The sequence below is a fragment of the Myxine glutinosa genome, chromosome 10 (assembly GCF_964187855.1).
Source record: "Myxine glutinosa chromosome 10, kmMyxGlut1.1, whole genome shotgun sequence".
Taxonomy (NCBI): domain Eukaryota; kingdom Metazoa; phylum Chordata; class Myxini; order Myxiniformes; family Myxinidae; genus Myxine; species Myxine glutinosa.
In genome coordinates, this window is record NC_136270.1 from 5,285,688 (window position 1) to 5,302,087 (window position 16,400).

A 16,400-nucleotide genomic window follows, 5' to 3' on the forward strand; every position below is an offset into this window, starting at 1 on the left:
CGAAGAGCAAGAGATCACCTGCAGGGTTAGGGGTTGTTGATTTATTTTTTATTCTTGAACAGTGATGACTGCACCGATTGGTGCTTGGGTGTGTATTGGTGCGTTTTTGGGTGCTTTAATGGTGCATTGATGCAGAGCAGACTGTCTCCCCCCCAGAAAGAACAATTACAGGTCCTGGGTGAGTTTTGTAAATAAAAATAGCGTCATTGTAAATAATGCTCCCCACCGTCAGTGTGTAGTTTGAAGACCATTCCGCAATTCGGTTAACTGTGGGCATAAGTCTGTTAGGCAGGGTGCAATGGAGCAGCGGGACACATTTATTTATGTTTTAAAACTGTCGCACTCAGGGTCAGGTTAAAAGTAGAGGGAACTACACCTACGTGTCACACTAAATAAAAGTTGTAGGCCCGGGACGTGCCTAAGAGGAGGAGGGTGCAGTGTTGCGGATATGAGGACTGTATATTTTTTTTGATTGTGTGAATTATTATTATTGGTTATTCTGCGCCTCCTGCCTCCGGAGCTGTGTAAAGGTCAAAGGGCATCCCATAATTAGTCCATAAAGCATCCACACCACAGCCAATCATAGAATACCCCTGTTCAATAGTTATATCTTATTCTGTGTTTTAGGGTAAGGCTGTGTCTCCCATTAATAGAAGTACTCCATTGCACCAAGCAAAAGAGATAGATTCCCTTCATTCCCATTCCCAAAACCTCCATTCCCCCTTTTCGTCGATTGGCAATTACCTCCGCTCCAATTACCGCCATTGACCACGAGGCAGGGTCGGAGAAGAAAGGCGTGTCTCCACCTCGTCATAGAGGGGAGGAGTGAGCCAGCCCCACTCGACCAACCATGAGCCAGGGGTTTGGCTAGGGAGGGCGGAGGAAGAGCTATCGGGGAGGTTCGCAAAGGTGGAGGGGCGGGGCCTATATAACCCGCAGCGCGACGCTCCCCAAGCAGTCGAGCTTTGAAGAAGAAAGAGATGAGTACGGAGCATTGAGATGAGAAGAGGCTGCGCTTTTAAAGAGAGGCGCTGAGAGGAGGGAATGAGCAGGCGTGACCGCAGCTAAAATCCGCAGCGCGACGCTCCCAAAAGAGAAGCTGAGACAAGCTTTAGGAGATGAGCTTTTACCGGCAGAGAAAAGGGAGCCCAAGCCGTTGAGAAGAGAGAGGGTCCAAGAAGCAGAGATGAGTTGTGTGGTTTTGGTCGTCGGTGGTTGCGTTGTGGTGGTCAGTGGTTGCGTTGGTTGCGTTGAGTTGTCGGTGGTGAGGAGTGATTGGACCAAGAGAACATAGAGAACATCCAAGGAGAGGACATCCCAGAAAGCACAAAGCCTGCTGTAATCCTGGAAAAGCACGCGACGTCCACAGCAGCAGCAGCAGCGGCGGCCACAGCAGCAACCACACTCAACAGCCGCTTGGGGCCTGGACGGCGGTTTTGAGCAGGGCCGTGAAGGAACGGCGGCTGCTAAACGCGCCGATCGTGCTGCACAATACAACTCCAAGCCATCCTCTCCTTCCAGCCAATTCCTGTCATCATTCCCCGTGTGAGTCTGTCTTTTGTTTGTTCTGTCCCTGGGTTAATTAAGACTGTAGGTAAGCTAGCGTTGCACTGTGTATCTAATCTCGTCTGTAAATAAACGTGACTGCTTTCTTTTTGCTTGTGTGTATAATAAATCTAATTACTCTTCTGTCCGTCTTCTCGTCTTATTCCTTTTCCTCTTTGCATTCGGTCGTTTTAGAGTTTTCCAGATTGGGCAGCTGCGGTGCGATACGGCCAAAGTTTGGGGTGAATCGGGTGAGTTGGGGAAGAATCGGGGGAAGTTAGGTCGCGGTCATACCAACCGCTCGGTCAAAAATAACATCTTAACCGCGACAGTAACAATATATATATATATATATATATATATATATATATATATATATATATATATATATATATATATATATACACATACACATATACATGTATACTACATCTCATTGAACATGAAAGCTTGCTTGCTTGCCCATTGGGCTGAAAGCTTGTCGAAAGTAAAAGATCGTCTTGAAACTACGTCCGTAACGTATTTAATTTCTTCCGATTATTTATTTAATGCAAATGCGGCACCCTGCTCGTGTTGTGGAGTTTCTGCTATTTCTCACATTTTTGTATATATATGTATATGTGTGTGTGTGTATGTATTTATATATACTAGGGCATGCCCGTACGTGGGTGCAATGCCCGTACGTGGGTACGTGGGTACGTGGGTGCGAGTACGGTGACAATCCCCCCCCCCCTCTATTTACATGAAATGGTTTGGTCCATGAAATGTTTTGGTCTATTCGCAACGCCAAAGCGAACGGCGAACGCTTTACATGAAATGGTTTGGTTCATGAAATGTTTTGGTCCATTCGCAACGCCAAAGCGAACGGCGAACGGCTTGCGAGTACAGTGACAATCCCCCCCCCCCCCCTCTATTTACATGAAATGGTTTTAATTAGTTTTAAAACATAGTTTAACGCCAACATATGGCATGCCCGTACCCGTACTATCCGTAATGGCGCACGCTCTCACAGGAGCTCCGGAAGGTCGCATATCGCAGGAAAGCGAAAGAATCGCAAATTAGTTTTAATTAGTTTTAAAACATCGTTTAACGCCAACATAGCGCCAACATAGTTTGCCGACGGGAAATAAATGAATACGCTCTCAAATGTGCCATCCGAGGCAGAGTCTGTTCGCCACGTTCGGCACACGTGATAGCTCGCTGCTCTCTGATTGGTTGAATCGTTTTTTGGACATAGCTCGGTAACTACTTCTGCGATTAATTTAAAACCTTGAAAAGGCACATCCTCGGGTCCCCAGCAATATACCTGGCAAGTTTCAAGTATATCGGACCCGTGGTTGTCGAGAAACAGCGGTCACAGACAAACAAACACACACACAGACACACACACACACACACACACACACACAGACACACACACACACACACAGAGATTGCTGGAATTATAGATAGATATACTGAAACGCAAAAGAAACTTACCACCTTTGAAACCTTTAAATATCAACAATAACACTGTGTGTAGTAAATGTGTGAACTTATTTGTGGACAATAGTGTCCTCACTATCAGACAAAACGGTCACGGATGGTCACTTGAACCTTCAATGGTCACTTCATAGCACAGCTGTTGAACAGCCATTTTGACTGTCAGTGATTAGCCAAGGGGTGCGGGATGATTTTAATGAGCTGCACGTGATGTCTTGATATTGGCTTTAAAAAGGCCAGTGCAAAATGGGCATTTCAATCAACATGCCACGATTGTCAAGGGATCAACGGCAGCGTGCCCTGGGCATGCTGCAAGGCAGATTGAGCTACTGTGAGGTGGCACGTCGTCTTGGCTGTTCACACCAGACGATATCAGCCCTGGTGGACAGAGACACCATCCACAACTCTGCAGATGACAGACCTCGATCAGGGAGGCCAAGAGTCACCACTGCAAGGCAGGACAGGCAGATGGTCCGAAGTCACCTGCGGGATCGATTCCGTCCTGCATCCCGCACTGCGGCAGAAACTCCGGGGCGTGCAAACCCAAGGATCTCCAATGATACTGCACGAAGACGACTGCATGACTATGGTCTGACTGCCAGAAGACCATACAGAGGCCCCGTGATAACGGCTGCCCATCGTCGCAACCGACAGAGATGGTGCCAGCAGCATCAGCCTGTCCTGCCTAGCAGTGGTGACTCTTGGCCTCCCTGATCGAGGTCTGTCATCTGCAGAGTTGTGGAGGGTGTCTCTGTCCACCAGGGCCGATATCGTCTGGTGTGAACAGCCAAGGTGACGTGCCACCTCACGGTAGCTCAGTCCGCCTTGCAGCATGCCCAGGGCACGCTGCCGTTGATCCCTTGACAATCGTGGCATGTTGATTGAAATGCCCATTTTGCACTGGCCTTTTTAAAGCCAATATCAAGACATCACGTGCAGCTCATTAAAATCATCCCGTACCCCTTGGCTAATCACTGACAGTCAAAACGGCTGTTCAACAGCTGTGCTATGAAGTGACCATTGAAGGTTCAAGTGACCATCCGTGACTGTTTTGTCTGACAGTGAGGACACTATTGTCCACAAATAAGTTCACACATTTACTACACGCAGTGTTATTGTTGATATTTAAAGGTTTCAAAGGTGGTAAGTTTCTTTTGCGTTTCAGTATATATTTGTCTATCTGTTGCTTTCATTAAGTTTAGTTTGAGTACATAGCGGCCACTGATGGGCTTTGCATATTTTGGGATGCTTTCTATTTCCTGCTTTTGTTACCTCTGCCACCAAAGGTGGATGGAGGTTATGTTTTCACCCCTCCGTCTGTCTGTTTGTTACTTGCCGGAAAAATTTTTCCGGCAAGTATGTTGATCTGTTCGTTACTTGCCGGAAAAATTTTCCGGCAAGTATGTTGATCTGTTCGTTTGTTTGTCTGTTTGTCTGTTTGTTACTTGCCGGAAAAATTTTCCGGCAAGTATGTTGATCTGTTCGTTTGTTTGTTACTTGCCGGAAAAATTTTCTGGCAAGTATGTTGATCTGTTCGTTTGTTACTTGCCGGAAAAGATTCCGGCAAGTATGTTGATCTGTTCGTTTGTCTGTTTGTCTGTTTGTCTGTTTGTCTGTTTGCAGCACTACGTCTACACCGTTGCACGTAGAATCACCAAACTTTGCACATGTATTTGTGTTGCCCTCTAATATACTGTGCCCAAATGATGACGTCATCGGTCACGTGGTTCGGCCGCCATCTTGGAAAAATCGAAAAATTTTGCACCTCGATATCTCCGAAAGTCCTGAACAGAAAAAATTGAGACATGGCTCATTGTAAAGAACTCTCCATGGGGAATAAAATATGTTAATGATGACGTCATCAGTCACGTGGTTAGGCCGCCATCTTGGGAAAACCGAAAAAATTTGAACCACTATATCTCCAAAAGTGCTGAACAGAAAAAATGGAGACATGGCTCATTGTGAAGAACTCTCCATGTGGAATAAAATATGTTAATGATGACGTCATCAGTCACGCGGTTCGGCCGCCATCTTGGAAAAACCAAAAAACTTTGCACATCCATATCTCTGAATGTACTGAATAGAAAAAATTGAGACATGGCTCATTGCAAAGAACTCTCCATGGAGAATACAATATGTTAATGATGACCTCATCAGTCACGTGGTTCGGCCGCCATCTTGGAAAAACGGCAAAACTTTGCACCACTATATCTCCAAAAGTGCTGAACAGAAAAAATTGAGACATGGCTCATTGTAAAGAACTCTCCATGGAGAATAAAATATGTTAATGATGGGGAGAGGGATATGTTAATGATGAAAATATGTTAATGATGGGGAGAGGGATGGGGATAGGTAACGTGGTTCGGCCGCCATTTTGGAAAAACCGAAAAACTTAGCACCTCCATATCTCCGAAAGTCCTGAATAGAAAAAAATTGAGACATGGCTCATTGTAAAGAAATCTCCATGTGGAATAAAATATGTTAATGATGACGTCATCGGTCACGTGGTTAGGCCGCCATCTTGGAAAAACCGAAAAACTTTGCACCTCCACATCTCCGAAAGTGCTGAATAGAAAAAATTGAGACATGGCTCATTGAAAAGAACTCTCCATGGGGAATAAAATATGTTTATGATGACGTCATCGTTCACGTGTTTCGGCCCGCCATATTTGTCCAAAATGGCCGATAAAAAGTACATCCCGGCAAGTCCTCGGTCTCTGACCGATTTTTCATTTGTCTGTTTGTCTGTTTGTCTGTTTGTCTGTTTGTCTGTCTGTTTGTCTGTCTGTTTGCAGCACTGCGTCTACACCGTTGCACGGAGAATCGCCAAACTTTGCACACATATTGGTCTTGCCCTGGAATAGACTGTGCCCAATTGATGACGTCATCGGTGACGTGGTTCGGCCGCCATCTTGGAAAAACCGAAAAACTTTGCACTTCTATATCTCCGAAAGTACTGAACAGAAAAAATTGAGACATGGCTCATTGTAAAGAACTCTAGATGGGGAATAAAATATGTTAATGATGACGTCATTGGTCACGTGGTTCGGCCGCCATCTTGGAAAAACCGCAAAACTTTCTATATGTAGAATCTTTCTATACGTAGAATAGCCAAACTTTGCACACTTATTTGGCTTGCCCTCTAATATACTGTGCCCAAATGATGACGTCATCGGTCACGTGGTTCGGCCGCCATCTTTGAAAAAATTTGCACCTCCATATCTCCGAAAGTGCTGAATAGAAAAATTTGAGACATGGCTCATTGTAAAGAACTGTCCATGGGGAATAAAATATGTTAATGATGACGTCATCAGTCACGTGGTTCGGCGGCCATCTTGGAAAAACCGAAAAAAAATTGCACCTCTATATCTCCGAAAGTACTGAACAGAAAAAATTGCTACATGGCTCATTGTAAAGAACTCTCCATGGGGAATAAAATAAGTAAATGATGACGTCATCAGTCACGTGGTTCGGTCGCCATCTTGGAAAAACGGCAAAACGTTGCGCCACTATATCTCCAAAAGTGCTGAACAGAAAAAATTGAGACATGGCTCATTGTAAAGAACTCTCCATGGGGAATAAAATATGTTAATGATGACATCATCAGTCACGTGGTCGGCCGCCATCTTGGAAAAACGGCAAAACTTTGCACCACGAAATCTCCAAAAGTGCTGAACAGAAAAAATTGAGACATGGCTCATTGTAAAGAACTCTCCATGCAGAATAAAATAGGTTAATGATGACGTCATATGTCACGTGGTCGGCCGCCATCTTGGAAAAACGGCAAAACTTTGCACCTCCATATCTCTGAAAGTACTGAATAGAAAAAATTGAGACACGGCTCATTGTAATGAACTCTCCATGGGGAATAAAATATGTTAATGATGACGTCACCGGTCACGTGGTGGGCTGCCATCTTGGAAAAACGGCAAAACTTTGCACCACGAAATCTCCAAAAGTGCTGAACAGAAAAAATTGAGACATGGCTCATTGTAAAGAACTCCCCATGGGGAATAAAATATGTTAATGATGATGTCATATGTCACGTGGTTCGGCCGCCATCTTGGAAAAACGGCAAAACTTTGCACCTCCATATCTCTGAAAGTACTGAATAGAAAAAATTGAGACATGGCTCATTGTAAAGAACTCTCCATGTGGAATAAAAAATGTTAATGATGACGTCATCGGTCACGTGGTTCGGCCGCCATCTTGGAAAAGCTTTGCACCTCTATATCTCCGAAAGTGCTGAACAGAAAAAATTGAGACATGGCTCATTGGAAAGAAATGTCCATGGGGCATAAAATATGTTAATGATGACGTCATAGGTCACGTGGTTCGGCCGCCATCTTGGAAAAACCGAAAAACTTTACACCTCCATATCTCCGAAAGTGCTGAACAGAAAAAATTGAGACATGGCTCATTGTAAATATCTCTCCATGGGGAATAAAATATGTTACTGATGACGTCATCAGTCACGTGGTTCGGCCGCCATCTTGGAAAAACCGAAAAACTTTGCACCTCCATATCTCCGAAAGTGCTGAATAGAAAAAATTGAGACATGGCTCATTGTAAAGAACTCTCCATGGGGAATAAAATATGTTAATGATGATATCATCGGTCACGTGGTTCGGCCGCCATCTTGGAAAAACCGAAAAACTTAGCACCTCTATGTGTCCAAAAGTGCTGAATAGAAAAAATTGAGACATGGCTCATTGTAAAGAATCCTCCATGGGGAATAAAATATGTTAATGATGACGTCATCGGTCACGTGGTTCAGCCGCCATCTTGGAAAAACCGAAAAACTCTGCACCTCCACATCTCCAAAAGTCCTGAATAGAAAAAATTGAGGCATGGCTCATTGTAAAGAACTCTCCATGTGGAATAAAAAATGTTAATGATGACGTCATCGGTCACGTGGTTCGGCCGCCATCTTGGAAAAGCTTTGCACCTCTATATCTCCGAAAGTGCTGAACAGAAAAAATTGAGACATGGCTCATTGGAAAGAAATGTCCATGGGAAATAAAATATGTTAATGATGACGTCATAGGTCACGTGGTTCGGCCGCCATCTTGGAAAAGCTTTGCACCTCTATATCTCCGAAAGTGCTGAACAGAAAAAATTGAGACATGGCTCATTGGAAAGAAATGTCCATGGGGAATAAAATATGTTAATGATGACGTCAGATGTCACGTGGTTCGGCCGCCATCTTGGAAAAACGGCAAAACTTTGCACCTCTATATCTCCAAAAGTGCTGAGCAGAAAAAATTGAGACATGGCTCATTGTAAAGAACTCTCCATGGGGAATAAAATATGTTAATGATGACATCATCTATCACGTGGTTCAGCCGCCATATTTGTTCTAAATGGCCGATAAAAAAGTACACTCCGGCAAGTCCTCGGTCTCTGACCGATTTTTCATTTGTCTGTTTGTCTGTTTGTCTGTCTGTTTGTCTGTTTGCAGCACTGCGTCTACACCGTTGCACGGAGAATCGCCAAACTTTGCACACATAATGGTCTTGCCCTCTAATATACTGTGCCCCAATGATGACGTCATCGGTGACGTGGTTCGGCCGCCATCTTGGAAAAACCGAATAAATTTGCACCTCTATATCTCCGAAAGTACTGAACAGAAAAAATTGAGACATGGCTCATTGTAAAGAACTCTCCATGGGGAATAAAATATGTAAATGATGACGTCATCAGTCACGTGGTTCGGTCGCCATCTTGGAAAAACGGCAAATCGTTGCGCCACTATATCTCCAAAAGTGCTGAACAGAAATAATTGAGACATGGCTCATTGTAAAGAACTCTCCATGGGGAATAAAATATGTAAATGATGACGTCATCAGTCACGTGGTCGGCCGCCATCTTGGAAAAACGGCAAAACTTTGCACCACTATATCTCCAAAAGTGCTGAACAGAAATAATTGAGACATGGCTCATTGTAAAGAACTCTCCATGGGGAATAAAATATGTTAATGATGACGTCATCAGTCACGTGGTCGGCCGCCATCTTGGAAAAACGGCAAAACTTTGCACCACAAAATCTCCAAAAGTGCTGAACAGAAAAAATTGAGACATGGCTCATTGTAAAGAACTCTCCATGGGGAATAAAATATGTTAATGATGACGCCATCGGTCACGTGGTTCGGCCGCCATCTTGGAAAAATGGGAAAACTTTGCACCACTATATCTCCAAAAGTGCAGAATGGAAAAAATTGAGACATGGCTCATTGTAAAGAACTCTCAATGGGGAATAAAATATGTTAATGATGACGTCATATGTCACGTGGTTCGGCCGCCATCTTGGAAAAACCGAAAAATTGTGCACCTCCATATCTCTGAAAGTGCTGAATAGAAAAAATTGAGACATGGCTCATTGTAAAGAACTCTCCATGGGGAATAAAATATGTTAATGATGACATCATAGGTCACGTGGTTCGGCTGCCATCTTGGAAAAACCGAAAAACGTAGCACCTCCATATCTCCAAAAGTGCTGAATAGAAAAAGTTGAGACATGGCTCTTTGTGAAGAACTCTCCATGGGGAATAATATATGTTAATGATGACGTCATCTATCACGTGGTTCGGACGCCATATTTGTCTTAAATGGCCGATAAAAGAGTACATTCCGGCAAGTCCTCGGTCTCTGACCGATTTTTCATCTGTTTGTCTGTTTGTTACTTGCCGGAAAAATTTTTCCGGCAAGTATGTTGATCTGTTCGTTTGTCTGTCTGTTTGTCTGTCTGTCTGTCTGTCTGTCTGTCTGTCTGTCTGTTTGCAGCACTGCGTCTACACCGTTGCACGGCGAATCGCCAAACTTTGCACACATATTGGTCTTGCCCTGGAATAGACTGTGCCCAATTGATGACATCATCGGTGACGTGGTTCGGCCGCCATCTTGGAAAAACTGAAAAACCTTGCACCTCTATATCTCCGAAAGTACTGAACAGAAAAAATTGAGACATGGCTCATTGTAAAGAACTCTCCATGGGGAATAAAATATGTAAATGATGACGTCATCAGTCACGTGGTTCGGTCGCCATCTTGGAAAAACGGCAAAACGTTACGCCACTATATCTCCAAAAGTGCTGAACAGAAAAAATTGAGACATGGCTCATTGTAAAGAACTCTCCATGGGGAATAAAATATGTTAATGATGACGTCATATGTCACGTGGTCGGCCGCCATCTTGGAAAAACGGCAAAACTTTGCACCACTATATCTCCAAAAGTGCTGAACAGAAAAAATTGAGACATGGCTCATTGTAAAGAACTCTCCATGGGGAATAAAATATGTTAATGATGACGTCATCAGTCGCGTGGTCGGCCGCCATCTTGGAAAAACCGAAAAACCTAGCACCTCCATATCTCCGAAAGTGCTGAATAGAAAAAATTGAGACATGGCTCATTGTCAAGAACTCTCCATGTGGAATAAAATATGTTAATGATGACGTCATCGGTCACGTGGTGCGGCCGCCATCTTGGAAAAACGGGAAAAAAATTCACCTCCATATCTCCGAAAGTGCTGAATAGAAAAAATTGAGACATGGCTCATTGGAAAGAACTCTCCAGGGGGAATAAAATAAGTTAATGATGACGTCATCGGTCACGTGGTTCGGCCGCCATCTTGGAAAATCCGAAAAACGTTGCACCTCTATCTCCAAAAGTGCTGAACAGAAAAAATTGAGACATGGCTCATTGGAAAGAACTCTCCAGGGGGAATAAAATATGTTAATGATGTCGTCATCGGTCACGTGGTTCGGCCGCCATCTTGGAAAATCCGAAAAACGTTGCACCTCTATCTCCAAAAGTGCTGAACAGAAAAAATTGAGACATGGCTCATTGTAAAGAACTCTCCGTGGGGAATAAAATATGTTAATGATGATGTCATCGGTCAGGTGGTTCAGCCGCCATATTTGTCCTAAATGGCCGATAAAAAAGTAAATTCCGGCAAGTCCTCGGTCTCTGACCGATTTTTCATCTGTCTGTTTGTCTGTTTGCAGCACTGCGTCTACACCGTTGCACGGAGAATCGCCAAACTTTGCACACATAATGGTCTTGCCCTCTAATATACTGTGCCCCAATGATGACGTCATCGGTGACGTGGTTCGGCCGCCATCTTGGAAAAACCGAAAAACTTTGCACCACAAAATCTCCAAAAGTGCTGAACAGAAAAAATTGAGACATGGCTCATTGTAAAGAACTCTCCATGGGGAATAAAATATGTTAATGATGACGTCATCAGTCACGTGGTCGGCCGCCATCTTGGAAAAACGGCAAAACTTTGCACCACGAAATCTCCAAAAGTGCTGAACAGAAAAAATTGAGACATGGCTCATTGTAAAGAACTCTCCATGGGGAATAAAATATGTTAATGATGATGTCATATGTCACGTGGTCGGCCGCCATCTTGGAAAAACGGCAAAACTTTGCACCACTATATCTCCAAAAGTGCTGAACAGAAAAAATTGAGACATGGCTCATTGTAAAGAACTCTCCATGGGGAATAAAATATGTTAATGATGATGTCATATGTCACGTGGTCGGCCGCCATCTTGGAAATACGGCAAAACTTTGCACCGCTATATCTCCAAAAGTGCTGAACAGAAAAAATTGAGCTCATTGTAAAGAACTCTCCATGGGGAATAAAATGTTAGTGATGACGTCATCGGTCACGTGGTTCGGCCGCCATCTTGGAAAAACTCAAAAACTTTGCACCTCCATATCTCCGAAAGTGCTGAATAGAAAAAATTGAGACATGGCTCATTGGAAAGAACTCTCCATGGGGAATAAAATATGTTAATGATGACGTCATATGTCACGTGGTTCGGCCGCCATCTTGGGAAAAAATTGCACCTCCATATCTCTGAAAGTGCTGAATGGAAAAAATTGAGACATGGCTCATTGAAAAGAACTCTCCATGGGGAATAAAATAAGTTAATGATGACGTCATCTATCACGTGTTTCGGCCGCCATATTTGTTCTAAATGGCCGACAAAAAAGTACATTCCGGCAAGTCCTCGGTCTCTGACCGATTTTTCATTACTTGCCGGAAAAAATTTTCCGGCAAGTATGTTGATCTGTTCGTTTGTCTGTTTGTCTGTTTGTCTGTTTGTCTGTTTGCAGCACTGCGTCTACACCGTTGCACGGAGAATCGCCAAACTTTGCACACATATTGGTCTTGCCCTGGAATAGACTGTGCCCAATTGATGACGTCATCGGTGACGTGGTTCGGCCGCCATCTTGGAAAAACCGAAAAACTTGGCACCTCTATATCTCCGAAAGTACTGTACAGAAAAAATTGAGACATGGCTCATTGTAAAGAACTCTCCATGGGGAATAAAATATGTTACTGATGACGTCATATGTCACGTGGTTCTGCCGCCATCTTGGAAAATCCGAAAAACTTGGCACCTCTATATCTCCGAAAGTACTGTACAGAAAAAATTGAGACATGGCTCATTGGAAAGAACTCTCCATGGGGAATAAAATATGTTAATGATGACGTCATCGGTCACGTGGTTCGGCCGCCATCTTGGAAAATCCGAAAAACGTTGCACCTCTATCTCCAAAAGTGCTGAACAGAAAAAATTGAGACATGGCTCATTGTAAAGAACTCTCCGTGGGGAATAAAATATGTTAATGATGACGTCATCGGTCAGGGGGTTCAGCCGCCATATTTGTCCTAAATGGCCGATAAAAAAGTAAATTCCGGCAAGTCCTCGGTCTCTGATCTGTTTGTCTGTCTGTTTGCAGCACTGCGTCTACACCGTTGCACGTAGAATCGCCAAACTTTGCAGACTTATTGGTCTTGCCCTGGAATAGACTGTGCCCAATTGATGACGTCATCGGTGACGTGGTTCGGCCGCCATCTTGGAAAAACCGAAAAGCTTTGCACCTCTATATCTCCGGAAGTGCTGAATAGAAAAAATTGATACATGGCTCATTGGAAAGAACTCTCCAGGGGGAATAAAATATGTTAATGATGACGTCATCAGTCACGTGGTTCTGCCGCCATCTTGGAAAAACCGAAAAACTTTGCATCTCCATATCTCCGGAAGTGCTGAATAGACAAAATTGATACATGGCTCATTGGAAAGAACTCTCCAGGGGGAATAAAATATGTTAATGATGACGTCATCAGTCACGTGGTTCTGCCGCCATCTTGGAAAATCCGAAAAAATTTGCACCTCCATATCTCCGAAAGTGCTGAATAGAAAAAATTGAGACATGGCTCATTGGAAAGAACTCTCCATGGGGAATAAAATATGTTAATGATGACGTCATCGGTCACGTGGTTCGGCCGCCATCTTGGAAAAACTTTGCACCTCGATATCTCCGAAAGTGCTGAACAGAAAAAATTGAGACATGGCTCATTGTGAAGAACTCTCCATGGGGAATAAAATATGTTAATGATGACGTCATCGGTCACGTGGTTCAGCCACCATATTTGTCCTAAATGGCCGATAAAAAAGTAAATTCCGGCAAGTCCTCGGTCTCTGACCGATTTTTCATCTGTTTGTCTGTCTGTTTGTCTGTTTGTCTGTTTGCAGCACTGCGTCTACACCGTTGCACGTAGAATCGCCAAACTTTGCACACTTATTGGTCTTGCCCTCTAATATACTGTGCCCAAATGATGACGTCATCAGTCACGTGGTTCGGCCGCCATCTTGGAAAAACCGAAAAAAATTGCACCTCCATATCTCCAAAAGTACTGAACAGAAAAAATTGAGACATGGCTCATTGTAAAGAACTCTCCATGGGGAATGAAATATGTTAATGATGACGTCATCAGTCACGTGGTTCGGTCGCCATCTTGGAAAAACGGCAAAAAAATTGCACCGCTATATCTCCAAAAGTACTGAACAGAAAAAATTGAGACATGGCTCATTGTAAAGAACTCTCCATGGGGAATAAAATATCTTAATGATGACGTCATCAGTCACGTGGTCGGCCGCCATCTTGGAAAAACGGCAAAACTTTGCACCACTATATCTCCAAAAGTGCTGAACAGAAAAAATTGAGACATGGCTCATTGTAAAGAACACTCCATGGAGAATAAAATATGTTAATGATGACGTCATCGGTCACGTGGTTCGGCCGCCATCTTGGAAAAACCGAAAAACTTTGCACCTCCACATCTCCGAAAGTGCTGAATAGAAAAAATTGAGACATGGCTCATTGTAAAGAACACTCCATGGGGAATAAAATATGTTAATAATGACATCATCGGTCACGTGGTTTAGCCGCCATCTTGGAAAAACCTAGCACCTCCATATCTCCGAAAGTGCTGAATAGAAAAAATTGAGACATGGCTCATTGTAAAGAACTCTCCATGGGGAATAAAATATGTTAATAATGACGTCATCGGTCACGTGGTTTAGCCGCCATCTTGGAAAAACCTAGCACCTCCATATCTCCGAAAGTGCTGAATAGAAACAATTGAGACATGACTCATTGTAAAGAACTCTCCATGGGGAATAATATATGTTAATGATGATGTCATCGGTCACATGGTTCGGCCGCCATATTTGTCCTAAATGGCCGATAAAAAAGTAAATTCCGGCAAGTCCTCGGTCTCTGACCGATTTTTCATTACTTGCCGGAAAAAATTTTCCGGCAAGTATGTTGATCTGTTCGTTTGTCTGTCTGTCTGTCTGTTTGTCTGTTTGTCTGTCTGTCTGTTTGCAGCACTGCGTCTACACCGTTGCACGTGGAATCGCCAAACTTTGCACACATATTGTTCTTGCCCTGGAATAGACTGTGCCCAATTGATGACGTCATCGGTGACGTGGTTCGGCCGCCATCTTGGAAAAACCGAAAAACTTTGCACCTCTATATCTCCGAAAGTACTGAACAGAAAAAATTGAGACATGGCTCATTGTAAAGAACTCTCCATGGGGAATAAAATATGTAAATGATGACGTCATCAGTCACGTGGTTCGGTCGCCATCTTGGAAAAACGGCAAAACGTTGCGCCACTATATCTCCAAAAGTGCTGAACAGAAAAAATTGAGACATGGCTCATTGTAAAGAACTCTCCATGGGGAATAAAATATGTTAATGATGACGTCATCTGTCACGTGGTTCTGCCGCCATCTTGGAAAATCCGAAAAACTTTGCACCTCCATATCTCCGAAAGTGCTGAATAGAAAAAATTGAGACATGGCTCATTGGAAAGAACTCTCCATGGGGAATAAAATATGTTAATGATGACGTCATCGGTCACGTGGTTCGGCCGCCATCTTGGAAAAACTTTGCACCTCAATATCTCCGAAAGTGCTGAACAGAAAAAATTGAGACATGGCTCATTGTGAAGAACTCTCCATGGGGAATAAAATATGTTAATGATGACGTCATATGTCACGTGGTCGGCCGCCATCTTGGAAAAACGGCAAAAATTTGCACTACTATATCTCCAAAAGTGCTGAACAGAAAAAATTGAGACATGGCTCATTGTAAAGAACTCTCCATGGGGAATAAAATTTGTTAATGATGACGTCATATGTCACGTGGTTCGGCCGCCATCTTGGAAAAACCGAAAAACTTAGCACCTCTATGTGTCCAAAAGTGCTGAATAGAAAAAATTGAGACATGCCTCATTGTAAAGAACTCTCCATGGGGAATAAAATATGTTAATGATGACGTCATCGGTCACGTGGTTCGGCCGCCATATTTGTCCTCAATGGCCAATAAAAAAGTACATTCCGGCAAGTCCTCGGTCTCTGACCGATTTTTCATTTGTCTGTTTGTCTGTCTGTCTGTTTGTCTGTTTGCAGCACTACGTCTACACCGTTGCACGTAGAATCGCCAAACTTGGCACACATATTGGTCTTGCCCTCTAATATACTGTGCCCAAATGATGACGTCATCGGTCACGTGGTTCGGCCGCCATCTTGGAAAAAACGAAAAAATTTGCACCTCGATATCTCAAAGTGCTGAACTGAAAAAATTGAGACATGGCTCATTGTGAAGAACTCTCCATGGGGAATAAAACATGTTAATGATGACGTCATCAGTCACGTGGTTCGGCCGCCATCTTGGAAAAACCGAAAAAATTTGCACCTCCATATCTCCAAAAGTACTGAACAGAAACAATTGAGACATGGCTCATTGTAAAGAACTCTCCATGGGGAATAAAATATCTTAATGATGACGTCATCAGTCACGTGGTCGGCCGCCATCTTGGAAAAACGGCAAAACTTTGCACCACTATATCTCCAAAAGTGCTGAACAGAAAAAATTGAGACATGGCTCATTGTAAAGAACTCTCCATGGGGAATGAAATATGTTAATGATGACGTCATAGGTCACGTGATTCGGCCGCCATCTTGGAAAAACGGCAAAAAAATTGCACCGCTATATCTCCAAA

The 16,400-nt window shown here is 43.5% G+C and overlaps 1 protein-coding gene across 5 annotated transcripts in view; it reads left to right on the top strand.

Annotated features, from left to right (window-relative positions):
* LOC137434280 (sterol regulatory element-binding protein 1) overlaps positions 1–16,400 on the top strand; it is an 81,841-nt gene that overhangs the window by 25,917 nt on the left and 39,524 nt on the right. Inside the window, exon 2 of one of the 5 annotated variants that reach the window (XM_068127136.2) lies at positions 1,741–1,796. The exons of 3 other annotated variants lie outside the window; for them this stretch is intronic. The gene's annotated coding sequence lies outside the window, so the exon portion shown is untranslated. Of the gene's footprint in view, positions 1–1,740; positions 1,797–16,400 lie in introns of those variants that run through there. One more of the 5 variants, XM_068127135.2, reaches the window with a different exon arrangement.